The sequence below is a fragment of the Bombus impatiens genome, unplaced genomic scaffold (assembly GCF_000188095.3).
Source record: "Bombus impatiens unplaced genomic scaffold, BIMP_2.2 scf_0279, whole genome shotgun sequence".
Taxonomy (NCBI): domain Eukaryota; kingdom Metazoa; phylum Arthropoda; class Insecta; order Hymenoptera; family Apidae; genus Bombus; species Bombus impatiens.
The window spans coordinates 554,346-570,645 of record NT_176698.1 but is presented as its reverse complement, the minus strand read 5'-3'; positions in this window follow the sequence as shown (position 1 = coordinate 570,645).

Genomic DNA, 16,300 nt, shown 5'->3' with positions numbered 1-16,300 from the left:
AGATTCTAATTTCTAGTAGACGATACTTTATATGCACGGATCTAGTAAATTTTTAATTTCATCGGTAGAGCTTTCCTTGGAAAAATTCCAATGCACGTAACACGATTCGGTAGAAGAAAACGAACTCCTCGGTAATCTTTATGTTTTCTTGTTTGCCTTTCCAGCTCGGTTATTACTTACCAGCAAGGATAATTATTATGAGTCGGCCCCTTCGAGCATCTCGAAAACGGTGTAACTTGCGGTCGAAGCTTCCGAGTTTCGCGCGTGCGTTAATCGTAATCGCTTCTCGGAAGATTTCGCCCTATGGCCAAGGCGTGTCGTCTTCGTTGCTCGTTTCTTTGTTTCGTATCGTCCATTAACCGCGAGTGGGCTCGTGCCGTGCTGACCGCACCAGGAAATGAAGACGAGTTATCATCATCGTCTGGAAATTACCGTAGTGCGGTGTGTACAACCCTGTCGCTAATAAGAGCAACGTAAAACGGCGGGAAACGGGCGGATGGGTAGAGGGGAGAAGGGTGGAATAGGCCGAAGAAACGTCATAAAATCTGAGCAACCACAAAAACCGCAGCGTTGCACCGCTCTAGGTTCAAGTAGCAAGTTCAGTGGCCTTGATAGGCGTTGCAGCAATGTACTCTCTGCGGCTCGTACTCTTTCGAACACGGTATAAGTCGCAGGTGTGTAGGTTTAAAACGAGCCTGTTAATCGTCCGGAAAACTATTAGATGCCTATTTCTTTTAATCCTACTTAAAGATGAGTACTACGCTAATAAATTGCACGCTTTATTTCGCGTAGCTTTTATCACCAATTAAAACGTGTACTTATCGAGGCATCGTTTCGTAACTCTACCAGTTGCGCACGTTTGGAAACGTGTTCGATATTACGTTCGTGAAAAAAAAAAAGAAAGAGAAAGATGAAAAGAAACGAAGGGATCGAGGTGTTTATCTGGTGTCTTAATGAATGAAAATGTTACGAGGTGAACTGTATCTCCCACGATCGTGGCTATTCTTACGGCCCTGACGCCTTAAGTCACGATGCATGTATGCGTGTCCGGAAGGTGGTTGAAAGCCGTGTACAGGTGTGCGTATGTATCGACTCGCGCGTTAGGGAAATAGAAAGTATATAGCTGCGCCTGTGAACTGGTAAACGATAATATTGATTGCCCCGTAGTCAGTGGTTTTTCCAAGCTCCCGTAGATACGATCGGACCGATTGATTCGATCGCGATTGTGAGAGCTCATGGTCCCGCACGAGTGACGCTGATTGCGTTCTAAAACGTGTATCTAGCGCGAGAAAAAAAAAGGAGGAAAAGAAAAACGATGCCGGTGCCCGGTGATTACCGTCTCTTGTAACAGAGTACGCCCCTGCAGGCTATAGGTCGCTAGATGATTTATTGCGCTCGGTCCACGAATTCTCTTTGTTCAGATTACATTTTCGATATTCGCACGACCGCCCACAGACCGCCAAGTTGTTCAGCGGCCTGGGTTTTCACGCGAATCAGGTCAAAGGTAATTTTCCCTGCTACCAGATAGCGTGCAACGTTTTCTCGTAATCAGGATTCGAGCGCGGTTGATTTGGTTTCCCGCGTAATTAAGTTACTACTATCGCGCAAGCTCGTATACGAATCGATGGCGAGTTTCAGGTAGGGTCGGATATCTAGACGCGTCTAGTGGATGCTAATGGACGTCAGGTGGATCGAGACGCATTATCAACGCGTGCATCCTCTACGGGCTGCGTGCACCGCAGGATGCACGTGCACATTCGCATGCATCGACCTGCCGAACCAGTACGACGCACTACGTCCCACTCATGAAGTTCCCGTGAGCTGCGCTACGGGTTTGCCTGTGAATTAGGGGTAGCTTGCTTTGGATTATTACGTCATAACAGTACGACCACCTGGATGCAATTGCCGGTACTGATGCGACCGAACCTGTCGTCCTATTTATTGGTTGTCCGCGAGCGCCCGTATCACACGAGATCGCATTGAAATCTCGCCTAACTGCTTGTTCACGATTTACGCTCAGGCTGCTGTATTTACTCGTTTTTCCACATTTTCCCTCCAGCCACTGTTTTCTCCTTCACTCTAATAACAGTTGCTGGATTTTCAAGGTTTGCTTGCCGTGCTTATTACGATAATGATCGTTGCTACATTTTGAAACATCGTGACAACCGTGACAACCGTGACATTCGACTCGACACCGTAATCGTCGTCTAGGAAGTTTCCTGCGCGACGTTCATTTTCACGGCCTCTTGCAACTTCTGTAAAACGCGCCGTAGCAAGTAATCGCGTTCACATCGAAGTGCGTCGGCCCGTATGAATCCTCTTTCCGTGCTCGCGTGACCGATTCATCCGTGTTGGTCGATACCAGGATTTTGTAGCGTACTGATAGACGCTCGATGTCTCGGTGCTCGTCAAATTAATGCAAAACACAAGGTACAGCTGGATACGCGCCCGTAAAGAACATGGCTCGTACCACTTCGAAAAAGGAACCATAAAATATGAAATGTATTAGATTGATAAGGCTCCGGGAGTCTTGCCGGGGTGGAAGAAGGGTGGGAGAGAAAGCAGGAAGATAGGAGACGAAGGGAGACGCGAAGAGCATAAACGTATTTACTCTGGCTCAGCATAATATCTCGAGCTTTTATAACCAATAAAAGTTACAGCTGACACTTCTCTCTCTGCAGCGACTGCGATACGCGGACCAATGCACGGACACGCTTCCTTTTTCGCGTATATACGTTCACTCTTACGCGTAGTCTCGTACTCGCGCCACAGCTAAAGGAACAAGGCGATTTATGAGCAACGAGAGACACGGTAACGAGAGTCCCGACCATCGGAACAATCGCGGCATTGTGCTCCCAGATCTCTTTGTGCCTTCCGACTGGTACTGCGCGCGTAACTCGTGACCTACCACTTCTAACGCCTCTTGGTCTTAATTAAATTAAGCCTGATACGCTGAAAGCGCGCGCGTGTCGACCGAGACTCGCTAACGACAAGTTCCTCTGTGCGTTGGAGTTTCGACGCCAGGCATCTTTAACGACTTCGAAAAGGCGTCCGTTGATAGAGTAGCGACCTCACGCAGCGTGGATCAGTGAGTTCCTTTATAACCATGGATTTTATGTCACGATAAAAGTAAACGCGGCGGGTGTCTCGAGGGCGAACGTGTCCTCGCAATTAATAATATTGGACATGTTTCGTGAAAGAAAAGTAAGATACAAGACGATCCTACTGGGGTATATTCCACGCACGATACCCTGAAATCCGTGTTACGATCGTTTCTACGATTCACCATTGGCAGCCGAACTCTAAATACCGCGATAATAAAGATTTTATGAATGTCTATCTCGGTGAGAGGGCTAGCTGGCAATTAGAAATATTCGCTCCGGAGACAGTTAATATCTTCGTTCTACCGGACAACGCGTTCCGACATCCACCGGCGGGAAAAATTTTATCGCCGCGAAAGAAAAATGGAATAAAAGAGTAATAGCCCTGAAACGCGAGCTGACATCGAAATGCGAGTCGTGCAGCTCCGTTAAAATTACGACTTTACCCTTGCTCCTGGTTTCTTCGCTACGAGGAAGAAATCGCTACGATTCCATTCTGTCCCTTACATTGTACGTCGAATGTACGTGGAAACGACAAACGGTAGTACCGGAAAACGATCGCTCTCTCTTCTTCCTCGTTCAGACAGGCGGATCAACGTGAAACTGTCGTCACGAAACGCTGGAGAGCTAGTCCGATCGTCCGCGAGTCTACTTCCGTCGCGCTTTTACGCTGCTTTTACTGCTCGGAATTAATCAAATGGAATAAAATAAGGAGAATGAGTCACGTTGCCAAGTCGAGAATGGGATTTATCGTCGTGCAAAGCACCTTCTGTTTATAATTACACCGGTATGGATTTACTGCTAATGTTTCGCGTGAAATTGCGATCGATCCGTTCGCCAGTTCCCAATGTACACGCTGTTTATCTAGACACGCGGTCGATATCGCGCGACGTGCTTCTGCTCCTTCTCGTTTTATTGGCGCTACCGCGTTGCCTTACAGCGCGTAATAATAATACATAATACAGGTGGCTTTCGCTCAAAGATGCCGGCGATATGGTCGATAAAACGTCCGTCAGCAAGAAACGTGATTTTCTGATAAATATTAATGCCGTCCTGCTACATCGATGTCCGTGGTTTCGACCGTGAGATAAAGCTCCACGTTGCTATCTAAATCGGGGCGAAATTATCGAACGACATGGTCTGGCTGCGTATTTAATAACGAGAATCGTTTCGATCAATTGGAGATGAAATTGTGTTTGATTGCTGGGTATTGCCGCACGAAGAACCAATTAATGTACAAACTATTGGCGATTGAGTTAGTCGACGAAACAGGGAAAGAGTTCTTGTTGCATGCAAAAGCATAAGTACTACTGTTTATAACTATTTCGGCATTTGATTTAATTCTATAAAAATATCGATATTTTCGTCATACGACTCGGATGTATTTGCGGCACCCATTTTCATCCATTTGCGATTCTTCCTGTTTTATTTATACCAATTAACCATTGCTTTTAACGATATCTGTTAACCGAATATGTCTGCTTGAGATAAGATCAGAGTTGAAAATGAGATTAAAGGCATTCGTACACCGGTTAAAGGGATAAGTACACATTTTATATGTACGTGATAATTTGGAAGCGTGGAAATAATTATGGACGATGGTGTAAGTACGTATTTACGTTCCTCTTGCTACGTGCAGTTACAGTTACCTTGGCTAACTATTTCCTATAAGACTATTAACGATGTTCTTTCGTTCCAAAAGCAATTAAACCGTGAAACAACCTTGGCACAGAGTAATGCCGGGAAAGTAACGATAGGAAACACCCGTTGAAGGGTTGATAAAGGCCGGGTCTCGTAGCTGGTTAACGGGAAATGCTTTATATATCCTATACCCTGGAGAATATCCGAAGAAGATAGCGTTTGATATACGATTTCGCGCCGGTATAAATTAACTCCCGGTGACATTTAGATTAATTGTTCGAGTTCGCGTTACCCGGGGGCCCGTTTTTTAGGGTAAGCAATCGTAATCATTATCGCAGCTGCTTTCTGTTAGCTATTAATATCGAGCGTAGAATCGTCTAGCGTTCGCGACGCGGTTACGAATAAATTGCGAACGAGAAATTAGTCGAACGTTTGACTGTACGTTTCTCCTCGTCAAGCATGCATACGCCATAATTCGTCCATTACGCAGCTCGTAACAATGGGATTAATTTTCCAATCGCGGCGGGACGATGTAACGCGATGGGTGGTACGGTCAGATATCGGTATTTTGACGTGGCTTCGCTACTTTCGCCTCGTTTCGGAGATTCTCGATTTAATTTCGGGTTCACGTCGGGGGAATACGTATCCCGCGGCTTTCTCGACGATGTACAAGCGTGCAAGACGGTCATTAGGACAAAACGTTCTCTTTGATCTCGTCACGATCACCGTATCCCGCAGCAACGTTTCCCAAACGATGTCCAAACGTTCGGTGGTCGTGTTCTGTTCGACTCTTCTTCCACGCGTTCGCTCCTCTTCCTATCTTTATTGATATTCGACGGTCTTGGGCACGAATAGGGCTGCGGTAAGGCGCCCGCATTGTGTCAACAACCCTCGACAGAAAACCAGAAGCTGCGAATTATGATAGGGGCTGAAGCACCCTGACGTTGTCATTAGTGGTGGGCGAAGGGCACAAGAAGGGCCAGCGACATAACGAATCTCATCGAGCACGTTTTCAAACTTGCGTCACGATTCGGATAATTGTATCCTGCTGTCGTAAAACTTTCGATTCTATGCTCGTCCTTCTTCATCTCTGTATTTCGCTGAGTTTATAAATTTAACAACTTATTTTAATCACATTACTATATAAAACGGTCTTGCTCGAGAAACTTTCAAATACAAGGAACTTCAATTACGTTCGTAACGTTTCAACTCTCCGCGTATAATTACCTTTCGATTCGTTTAAAAAGTACGAGCAGCCTGGTCGACGGGTCGCTAAAAATTGCTTACCGTCTCTCAGTCGTTTCGTTTTCTTTCTCGTCAGAGAATTCCCAGCCAACCGACGCCGGGGAAGAGCAATTTCCTCCGGCATATCCGGATTTACGGTATCCTCCTCGAGGATATCGAACAAATTTAGCGCGAAACACGTAACGAACGAGCTTCGCAGCGCTGCGAGCTGCCAGGAGGCAGGGGGTGGGTGGTGGCAGGCATATATATCGCGACGGCAGTTGAAAACTTTAACTACCTCACAGCTCATAACCCCGTTATGACCTCCGTGCCCACCATACAGACGCGAGTATCTTTCTCTCATCGCTTATTATTTTCTTGCCCGGGTCAAGACAAATATTGTCTAGACATTAGTGCCCCGGGAGCTCGAAGCATCATCGTCCGTGTTATTTCAAGCGAAATACTTTCTGGATCCGTTGCACGTTGGATACGATGGATAGGAGGGTTGCAGAGTTAAGCTGAATCTCGAGGGCAGGCCAATTTCGTGGTTCTATCGCTTACCAGACGATGGTCACTTTTGTGCCGATTTCACGTGTCGTCCTTTCGTCGACAATCTCTGATCCTTTCCGTAAGCCTCAAAGGAAGAGATGTTATGTCAGGACTCGAGGGTGATCTTCTTCTGCTTCTTCTTCTTCTTATTTCTCTTCTTTCTCGTTGTATCACCCCTCTCAATGGATTCTTCTCTGATCTCTGCTCGGCGCCGCGCAGATTCTCCGCTTGGAAATAACAAGCTTCCACCAGCCGAGAATATCTTCCGTAAATTTATCGACCGACAGAGTGGAACGGGAATGATGCGTTTATTGTGTACCTCTGAGATGATCTCGCACGAGGTCTATCGGTGCACACGTATTATTGTACGACGAACGTATTCATGAGTTAGACGTGGAACGTTTACGATCCATGTGGTACGAACCATATAACACAGGTATACATAGATAACGTAGTAAAGTTTAGTCGAAGACGTTACTATATTTGTTTAGTCTTGTTTACTTTAAGTCGACACGATGTCCATTAATCTTGTAAAAGGGTCGGTTCGTTGGATTCGCGTCGAATGTATTTCACGCGACAGCTTTTCTATCTGGTCTTCGGGGTTTAGTCGGGCGAAACAAAACGTTTTAAACGATGATTCAGCTTGAGACTACCGGGAGAAAGAGACACCCTCCGTCAGTCAAGGAAGCGTCAAAAGCTACGATCACCCCTTGACAGCCACTTTAAAATTATACCGATAATGAAATCCAGCCTCGACCCCTAATTCCTAAGCTAAACCCTGCGGACAGACCGAGGAACAGATGCGGGGACAATGGCGAGTCGATCGTCGGTACGAAATGAATTTAAAGTCGGGATTTAAAGGCCTCGGAAACACAAAACATCTCCCCTTTTAGTGTACCAGCGTACAGTCGCAATTATTACAAGCCGATCAGCCGTAAGAGATATTGTTAGTTCTTCGACGTAGGGGCTGATGCTTGGGGATGGAAAGTGTTAAACGGCGATTCGTTACAAGCTTGTTGGTTGATAGATCACACTAAAATTTGATGGGTTGTAACGTAACACACGACCAATTGTGTCGAACTTGTAAACAGTCTTTTATATTGCCAATATCCAATTGCTTTTTACCTGGAGACTATCCTTCTTATTCGATCATTCGTATCTTTTAAATTGTACATTATTATCGATGAATTAGGATGAACTTTACATAACGTCAGAATGTTTTAACATAGTAGATTCAGAATTCAGTGTTCAAGTTCATAAAATTTGGCAAGGATATGTACAAGTCGGTGGGACACGGTAATATCGCACGTAGGTGCGTAGTGTGTGGTACAATCACCTGTGGATTCAGATACTTCGGTAGAATCCCAGATCCACGAGCCTCTGTAGAATTACGTGCATACAAAATTGTACGTAGACTCGTAGAAATTGGTACAATCGAACCTAAATTTTAACTAAACTACAAAAACTCTAGATATATCGATATAGCCGCGAGCATCTTAAAGTCTTTAGAGGTCCGAAAGACCTGGAATTCTGTAATTCCGTTCTGAAATCCTCGAAGAAAAGTTAGAAAGTTAAGATTCTGAGAAGTTAGGGAACGCCGGAGATCTCGTGGACTCTGATTATTCTAGGAACCTGCGAGTTTTAAACTGTTTGAACAACCATAGCGATCGCAACGACTTGAACGACGCTCATCTGGATTCCAGAGATCATTCGAGTATCTCTGTCACCTACAACATATTTAGCGTCATTCGTACCAAGTTTCTCGCGCCGCAAAATCTATTCATCGTTTTCAATTACTTCCAAATCTTTGTCATTTTCATTTCGTTGGAAAGGTGGTCCGTACGAAATCTATTGCGTCCGAAATTCTTCCTCTCGCATCTTTCAAGTACAGATCGATTAACGCTCTCGTTGCTCACTTTGGTACGTGTATTCTTTTCAAGCGTCCCTAGACTATCCTACATCAGTGTCGTGGCAGCGTAAACGGGCCATTAGGTGCTTTTTGCGAGCACATGCATAAAGCCGAACGCGAAGCAACGGTGAATGGCTGAGGAGCGCCGCGATTTCCCAAGTTTCCGCGTAAGTTTGTCCTCTCCCATTTGGCGCGGAAGATTTAACACTTCCACTACGTAGTTTACGATATACAGATATATGTATAGTACCTGCACTGGTTACGAGTGGGAGGAAACTGGTGGTATACTGGTTGTAGCTACATATATACGTACAAGCGAGAGGCGTTATGCATGGGGTGCCATTCCGGCGCGCTTTAACACCCGTATATAAGGGTGAAATTACACCTCCGGCCATTCCTGTATTTTCGGAACTTGATTAACGCCGCCGTCCGAGACGATTATGGCACTACGCGATGGGATTAGTTAGGATCGTCTGGAACTTTACTTCTTCTCCGGTAACGACACGGCTAATTTCACGTGCATCCATTATTTTTCGAATTAATCGCTAATATCTTTTCGTGTACGGCTTGTCGTTGTAAAAATTTCTGTCGATGAAAGTTTATTACGTCGCTGGAAATAATTGGTGGACCGATACTACGAGCGGTTCTATTGCATCGGCCAAACGAACAGAGGCTAAGATGACAGATCATTGGTATAGCAATCAAATAAAGCAGTGTAGTAATAAGGAGCGTAACTTTCAAATCACGAGACGTTATAGGTCGATAACTTAATCATTAGACAAAAATCTACGGATAACAGCTACAGTAAATTCTGTTCTATGCTTGTTCTACTACGGTATACCGTGGCAAACAACGCATCGCGTATAATATGTCAATAATACATCAAAGAGCAATTTCAAGTTACAGTTCGTTAAATCTTTGATACACAGCTGTCGAAGAAGCGAGGTACAATGAAAAGAGTCAGGGTTACTGTCGCGCCAACCGTTCCACGCGCATTCACGATCTTTCACGACAACATAAAATCTTTCATTTCCATTCGAAAATTCGACGTGCGTAAACGGGCGTGCGCATACAGCGTGTGTTGCGCGAAGGTTTTAGCGTCGAGGGGTGCAAGGCGATAAAAATCGCTAAACATTATACAGATTTGTCGGTCGGATTGGTTTTACGATTTTTCTTCGCGCCGTTGGTAGAGAACCGACTGCCACCATGGCCTTCCTCCGTCACTTTTTATTCCCATAATTTAATTATCTCTCGGTTTATAGCACAAGACTAGCTCTAGTGGGTTAGATCCAACGACCATAACGCCCCACATAAATCCAGCCGAGAGATATCACGTTTGCCTCGAAACTCCTCACGGATATTCCCCATAAAGTACATTCTCGGATCAAGAATAGTGCACGCTAGGTCCTCCATGTTGATCCAATTTCTTTAGCCTCATCGTACGAACGAAGCCGCTATTTCCATTATTCAATTACAAAGTTATTGTGCACTATGCGCGGCCCGAACCTCGCAGCTCGCTATTAATCCCAGCTGTATCGATTTTCGAAATTTCGCTTGGATTAATACACCGATAATCGAATTCTCTTGACATCAGCTTCTCGGAATTTCAACGAGAAACTCGGTCGTTTCGCTATGCTAGAGATAGTCGGGACTTTCCCCTACATTTAGATTTAGATAGAAGCGTAGCAAACGCGGCTGGCTTCGTTTGACGGATTCTCCCGAGCAAAAATAACGTTACCGCGAACGTGTCGCGTTCCCGGAAATATTCTAAATTAGAAAGACCTCTCCGGTGCACGTTCCGCCAGCATCGGGTATGGTTAACATTAAGGGCCAAGCAGTAAAACGTAAACGTAACATTAGCAAGCATAAACGAAGTAAGTTATTGTTTTCCTAATGTCCGACAAACGTGTCGGGATAATAGATACGTTACAAAATCCTATTACGCAAGTCGTAGATACGAAAAGAATCGCTATAATTTGAAAGGAATCTCAATTTCTTCGGATTTTATAAAATCGTTGAATCTACATGGGAAATGGTAAGATAAAAGGAAGAAACGTTGAGCATATTCCTGAAATTCCTCTTCGTAGTTACAATGCCGATCGAATAATAGACAATAATGCAAATCGATCGAGAACAAATTTCAAATACGAAACGTTACGTTTATGCGACTCTGGTTCTTGACGGGTTAAGTTGCAACGGGTGGTGTATCGCTGCACGAATTGCACGGTACTGTTCGACAGTTAATGATCGCAGCACGTGTTCCATACCGCAAAAAAAAAAAGAAGAAAGGAGAATAAAAAAGGAATGTAGTTCACCGTGAAAGTTTCGCACGCGACTGGCCCGATTTCGTGTACAAGCTGAAACCGTGTAACCTTCGGTAACAGTATGGTACGATGGTCATCGTTTGCCAGGTGGTCGTCCCGCGCCGGAAGTAGGATTCTGATATCTCGATGAGAGCCTCCCTTTCGGTACGTATAAACGTTATGGAAATAAGGTCAAACCACCGAGCGCATCCGCGTGGGGCTAGGCTGAAGATCGAGGGTGAATAGTTGGGATGGAGGGTGCGTGGGGTGGAAAGGTGAGCGTGGAGAAGACCGTGAACCGCATAATAGGGAATCACCGTGCGCACCCGGGTGCAATCTTTACATATAAACGTGTACACGATGTCGACAGAGGTACGTTTTTCGAGTGTGTATGGAGGGTGCGGTCGCAGGTACAATAAGCACGAGGGACACAGAAGGAAGGGAAAAAAAGCTAACAACATAACGCGACACAATACTCGTCAGGTTCCGCGTCGCAATTTCTCGGGGATCGGTAACAGCAGGGTGGCTCACCGGCAAACGTTCGCTTGGTAATTAGACAGCACGAAGTTGGACGATCGTTGAAAGAGGGAAAACGCGTTTGCTTTTCTTTGATATAGGTTTTTCTACGTACGTTTAGTATAGAAGTATATAAAAAAGACGGGAGAAGGTTGCGTGGTCAAGCTTATTCGACTACCGATTCATTCGTCACTCGGCATTTTTCTTCTTTGTCCTGGGAAATCGGAGAAGACTCGTTAGCGGAGTAGTAGTTCCTTTTAGATTAAGCGATGTTGCGCGACGCCATGGTTCACTGTCAGCGTATCCGTGCAGAGCAATTTGTTAATTTGAAGCGGATAAGCATCGGCTATTCCCAAAGGGGAGACCCGCTAGTATTCGGGGTGAAATTGCGTATTTATGCCGCGCATAATCCGACCATTCTCCAAATGGTGGCGAATCTATCAATGCCGTCGCATTACCGCTTTCATTTTCCTACGTCGATGGAGACACACAAAGCCGTAAAAAATAGATTCCGTCCGGCCATTTTCGTAGGTCACCCCCGTTTCACGAGGATATCGTTCAATTTTTTACTTTCGTCTCGCGTCCGAGGCCAGGAAGGTCCGTCGACGTTTATTCGCGTTTTTTCCTTCTCTCTTTCCGGTACATGCGAACCGTCGTATAATTGGAGTTCGATCGGCGAACAAAAATACGGACGAACGTCTCTGCTGACAACCGTGGAACAAAAACTCGATCGATTTCTTTCTAATCGACTTAGAAGTCATACGGGAAAGTTCGTTTCTACGAACAGTTCGCCATTTTTCGTTCATATAATGGGGAGTTAATATTCAGTTTACCTGTACAAAGCCGAAAAATTTGTTTCCGTCTAATGTCAGAGACGCAGAAAATATAGAATATTTCCGCTCAAAATATATGTTTTTATCCAACAAATCATATAATACACGAATGCAGAGCGAAGTTCCATTTCGATGGAACGGTCTCGCGATTGGTCCTCGATATCAGGAGCGCGTGGCTCATCGTTTAAATTTTATTCGACGATTACCGCCATTGGCCGCTATAGACCCGAGACGGAGATACGATTTCTTTTCAATCAGCAGTCGAATCCTTACGACGCGAAGTTTACGCTATGCAATAAAGTGCTGAGTCTCTCGGTTCTTCGGCAACGCCAGGAAGTCCTGTATCGTCGAGGATGGAACGAAGAGAGGAAGAAGGAGCAGATAGCGAACGGAAAGTGGCGACGAGTAGGCTTGTGAGACGTGGATGATTGCGAGAAATAAAAGTCGCAGGGTGTGACTGATCGTTTATCTTGCGACAGGGACGGAAGCTTAGGCTAGGTAACGCGTACGTGCGAGAGGAAAATGCGGAAAGGAGGAGGGCGGAGGTAGAAATGAAACCGTTACGCGTCAAGGGATATTAGGGTGCTCCGAAGCACCGTACCCTCTCTACCGCACACACGTACCTACACTAAGAAGAAAAAACGTGGAATTTGTACTTCTATGATACTCGTTTCGCGATAACGTTCTCAAGTACCCGTCCCCGCGTTCCAGTCGTTTCATTTCGGCCTTTACGAGACGGCCTCCGATATCGATACCTTGGAACTACTCGCAAAGAAATGTTGTTATTAGGTGGAATTTAATCCTCTTCGGATATTCGTTAGTATCGTAAACTTCGTTTTCCTTTAATCGAACGACAAACTGTGAACGTCAAGGAAGAACGTTCCTTACGTTACAATTTACATGTTACGCTCACTGAAACGTGTAATTTTCTAATATGTAGTTGGTGCGTCTCTAATGCCCCTTATTGCAATTACATTTAATAAAATCACACTGCTTATAAATCATCGCTCGAGTCACGCGTACCAGTTACATTAAGTAATTACTCTTAGTCGTTATTAAATTTCCTTACTGTTGTTGTTTCCTTCCCTCTTCTCTCTTTTTTTTCGCGTGTATCCGATGAGCGCAGAATCTCATAATAATTAGCAGCCGCGACACGGGAGCAATTGCGTTTCGAAATTCTCAGAAGACAAGTACCGTCACTGTGTAATTACCTTGCGAGCTAATTAGATTAGCATACGCAGTTGTCGCGAAGTTTTCCATCGCGGCACGAACATATCGGGCATCGGGACACTCTTCGTCCTTATCGGATGTAGTCGTGTGCCACGCGTAATTACACCATTGCGAGAGATAATATGCTAACGAGTCGAGCGCTTTTAATGATATGTGTGAATCCCACTGCAAACGAGTTCTCGCAGCGCCTGACTAGTACAAACGGTTTCATATCGCTGTACGTTTATGAAGAGCGATCTCGCGATCTCCAACAACTACGGCCGTTTAGCGAACTCTCGAGATACTGTCGATACTCGCCTTTCGTTCAAGTGGAACGAATACAATTTTTTTTTTGTCACTAGCCTAATTTTTATACTTGATTATGTATGCTGGAAATATTTGCGTACCAATATATTAAAATAATTTATGACTTACACGCGAAGTAAAAAATAAATACAATAAATTTATACAGCATTGATAATTGAGCGTATCGAATTTTGGAATTAATGGATTTTTAGTTTGACTAATTAGCGATACTAAACTATTCTAAATTACAAATCAGTCTTATTAAATTATCCGAATTGAAAGTTAACGCTGGAACTATCGACGAGTAAAATACGAAAAGTTAAAGCGTAGAATCGCGGCTGTAGAATCGTCTAGAATCTTCGATCGCGTGTAAACAATCTGGAACCCTAACGTTTCAAACTATTATTACGCTTCTGAGTTTGATAGTTTCTTATAAATTCGCGTTCTAGTCAAGTGTATGGAGCAATCGAGCGGAGTTCCGTGCGACGATCGCGAAATATTCAGGAGACGTTCCCTTTTCAGGAAGAGGCAGCTAATAAAAGTGTCTCCGTGATAATTAGCTTTGGTAGAGAACGGTGGTCCTTTTAATTGTTATCGTTAAAACGGCGAGGAACTCCCGTCGGCGGAAGAAAAAAAAAGGATACGAGGGTCGAAATAATAGCGAGAGATAAAAGAAGGGCTGCTCTTACTTAAGGGACGTCCGTTTATGATTGAGGCTGTTCGTGCTTTAGTGGCTATTTAAAAACTCTGCTTTATTACGTCCCACCCGCTGGCATAGGAGATTTTTTATAATCATTATCTTTCGTACGCTCGGAAAGACACTTGGATTCTCTAGTTGGAGTCTGTTATTCTAGTCGCGGCCCCTTGTCACGGGGGATACCTCGTAATTTTATGCCTCGTTCGAGTAAATGCCTCGTTCGAAAATATTCTGATACCAGGGTTATTTAGGATTCCCTTCTATCTCGTTCAATTTGATAAAAAAGCTACGAATGACGCGGAACTGGGAGAATAGCAGGTACGATCAACTGACGCAAATTGCTCGCGTGTCCACTCGGTGACCGCGGTAATCAAGGCAAAAAGGGGGAAAAGGGAGAATCGCCCGAGAGTAAATACATACTCGAAAAGCGTGTCGTTATTTCTGCAGCGATGATGGTTCTCGCAACGCGGTAAGAGTCTACGATATTTAAAAGTAACGATTCTACGGAGGGAAATTCCGTGCTTATGGTACATACCTTCTCCATGGAGGTCGTCCGACGTATAATAAGCAAGCGACCTCGAAGCTCGTACCCGTGACTCTCGCCGATCTGAAGATACGCGACGCCTGCTCTTCGTCAACGACGTCACGGCAACTTTACATACGTTTGAACTCGACAATGCTCGGGTTAAACGATATTACATACGCATTCAAAGGCTGCGAGGAACGCGAGCCCGCTGGGTTAAAGCGGAGATAAATCAGCGTAACGTTATTACGGCTCATAGAAATCGTAGCCACTTGTGAATCCATTAAGGGCGCCACGATGCGCGCCCGTTGTTATTTCGTCGTGGAATCCTTCGGGCCAGGTGTAAGGAGTTCTAACTCTAGCTTTAGAAGGCGGAAGATACGTCGGACGAAGGAGAAGCGAGAGAAAGAAGCGACAGAGGCGAAAGAGGTCAGTGGAGATCGAGAAGGTTGACTGATCGTGGACGATTCGTCAGAAGATTCCCATGAACGTGTCTAGCAGCTAGCTCGAATCTCCCGAGTCTCCTTACGCTTGTTCGCTGTGCACGGTCTAAGACGAGTTCCACGGACGTACGTGGAATGAAGGGCCTTTGTCGTAAAGGTGAGTCAACCTGCACGGAATCGGGTCGCCCCTGACAATGGATTGATTTAGTGCACTTGTGTTTGAGGCGGTCTAGGAATGCCTTAGACAGATCTTAGCCAACCCCCGAACCACGCGCGTCTCTCGACATGTATATCGGTACATAGATGCCTCCTATATAAGGTGCGTCCATGTACACATAGTACACGGTGAAATTCGTGTAACGTAAGTGCGTTTAACCGAACACGTGTATACCAAACACGGCGGTGTTTCGTTCGTCTATTATGTGCGCGGTAGCGCATCGCATCGTGTCGTCGTCCGACGTGCCTGTACCTTCTCTCCGCCTACGTCCTCTTTTCGAGCTTCGCTCGGAAGCTTGGGGATTATCGCGCTATCGGATGCGCGGTCACGCACGTACGTTTATGACGCGCCTCTCGCATGACTCCACCTGCAAATCCGCGCCTCGCTCGGATTTGAAACGCGCTCGTACCTATCGTCCACGGCTGAACCAAGTGGAATCGATTAGCGCCACGTAACTGCGGGGGTTTTATAAGTTACTCGATCCGTAAGCCGATTTTAGGAGCTGCTGGATCGTTACCGGTAAACCGGTGGCGTATTGTTTTCGAAAAATCAACGTCCACTTTCGCTCATGGTGCTGCCGTTACGCCGTAAAAGTATATCGAGCGTGACGTTTTTTCGATTTGACACGTTTGTTCGATGCTTTCAGTGGCTACTTCATCCGATGTTGTTTTTCGGTTCGCGTTCCTTTGTCGGCTTTCCCGATCCTTTGTCCCGAGGTGACACTTGCAGTTTCTCGTTAACGCCGCGTCGCAGAATTATTAATTGCCATTTCAACGTACAATGCCGGTTTTTGTATTCCGGCGTCGAATTTTCGACGAACCGGGAACGC